Source organism: Lagopus muta, chromosome 3 (genome assembly GCF_023343835.1).
Source record: "Lagopus muta isolate bLagMut1 chromosome 3, bLagMut1 primary, whole genome shotgun sequence".
In the NCBI taxonomy this organism is placed as follows: Eukaryota; Metazoa; Chordata; class Aves; order Galliformes; family Phasianidae; genus Lagopus; species Lagopus muta.
Window position 1 is genome coordinate 12,198,172 of NC_064435.1, and position 2,049 is coordinate 12,200,220.

Here is a 2,049-nt window from a genome sequence, read left to right on the forward strand (position 1 = left end):
TGGTTCCTATTTCACGCATAGATCTCTGGGGGAGGGAACACCCACCTCGGGTCGGAGAGGTGGTGTGCGGGCAGTGCAGCCTGCAATGTGACTTTAGGAACTGTCCCCTGCCCTCCCCCCACCCCGACATCCGCCCACAGCTGTCAGACGCAGCAAAAAGTCATTAATTATCTAGTGACCTGCTCTGCGCAATTATGTTGAAAAGGATGCCGCCTAATTAATGTGACGTGAGAGATCGCGCCCTGTCAACACCAATCAGGTCCTCCCCGGGCCCTGCAGGGACATCACTGCCCTGCCTGCCGTCCAGCCCCGGCTGTGCCAGCACTGCCACCTTGGCTCTCACAATCAGCATAGGGTCCAATACGGTCACCAAAGGGTCCCTCATGGCCATCCCGATGTCCTGAGGTCCTTGCATGCCCACCTCAAGGCCCACACCGTCACCACATGGGGTCCCTCCTGGTCACTTTGGGGACCACACAGCCAAACCAGTGTCCCCACAGTTACCCTGGGGAAGACCCCAGTGTCAGGCTGGGGCCCCGTAAGGTCACCTCACGGCCACCTTGAGGCCCTACACTATCACACTGACAACATGCACAGCCACCACAGGGTCCCACACTGTGACCTTGGGGCCCCACGCTGCCACACCGATGACACCCGTGGCCACCACAGGCTCCCACGCTGTCACCTCAGTGCCCCACAAGGTCAGCACAAAGTGCCATGCTGTCTCCACAGCCCTACACACTGTCACAGTGGGGTCCCGTATGGTCACCATAGGGTCCTACACGGCCACTGTGAGGCCCCACACAGCCGCCATACGGCACTGCGGCACAGAGCCCGTCCCAGCAGCCGTGGGGAGGGCCAAGCTGTTTCTCCAGCCCTCTTTTTCCCGTACTGCAGGCAGAAGAGGCCACCGTGCCCTTGGCGACCGGGAAAAAGACGGGGAAAAGAACAGCAAGATTCACCCCGGCATCGCAGGGCCAGGCCAAGCTAGACAGTCAGCAGGGGAAAGACGCTTTCAGCCGCCTCGTTAGCGCAGTAGGTAGCGCGTCAGTCTCATAATCTGAAGGTCGTGAGTTCGATCCTCACACGGGGCAAAGGCGGGCAATGTTTTTTTTTCCTTAGTTTCCAGTTCCGATGGCGCTGTTGCCCGCGGCGAGGTGTGCGAGGGTCGCGCCGTGGCTTGTGAACGTCCTTTGGCTGGCGTTACTTTTTCAGAACCCAAGCTTTTCTCAGCATTTGGGAGCAGAGAAAGTAGAGGTCAGCGCTGGGAGCTCAGAGGTTGTGCAGTCTGACCAGAGGAGCAGCAGGCATCGCCAGCTGCACCCAGCTGTGGCTGGGCTCGGCTTCCCCCTGCAAACCTATCTTACGCACAGTGCTAACATCTTTACAACCCATAAGCGTGTGCACATAGCTGCCAGCCAAAAATGTATTATTTAAATATAGAAATAATCACGTGCAAATCCCAAGATTTCTAAGTGTGGAGGCCAACGTGATGAACAGCTGCCTCTGTGCACTTAGGTGTCTGTGCTGCGATGGGGAAGGGGCTGCTGCTCTCTGCCTCGCGTGCTGCCCTGCCCTGCAGCATCAATGATCATCCTTTTCATTCAGCTTTACCAGTGTGTGCATTACTCATTACAGAATGACAGAATGTCCTGAGTTGGAAGGGACTCATAAGGATCACTGAGTCCAACTCCTGGCTGCTAATATATATATATATACATATAACAGCACATCTGCAGCAGCTCAGGCTGTACAGCCTCCCTGTACCCTGCTTTTAGCACTGTGATGGTGGTTTGCTTCTTCGCGCAGAATGGCCAGAGCTGGGAAAGACCTCGAGGATCATGAATCTCCAACCCCCTGCCACATGCAGGGCCACCAACCTCCCCATTTAATACCAGATCAGGCTGCCCAGGGCCCCATCCAATCTGGCCTTGAACACCTCCAGGGACAGGGCATCCACAACTCTCTGGGCAGCCTGTTCCAGCAAGTTCCTGCTCTTCAAGTTGGGGCTTTGACTGGAACAAATAAAGCATACAAATACTCTATGTA

At 56.1% G+C, this 2,049-nt stretch overlaps 1 non-coding gene across 1 annotated transcript; it reads left to right on the forward strand.

Annotated features, from left to right (window-relative positions):
* Positions 1 to 1,021: 1,021 nt before the first annotated feature.
* Positions 1,022 to 1,094, forward strand: TRNAM-CAU (transfer RNA methionine (anticodon CAU)). The gene has a single exon. It is a non-coding gene; the product is annotated as a tRNA-Met (tRNA).
* The last annotated feature ends 955 nt before the right edge of the window (positions 1,095 to 2,049 follow it).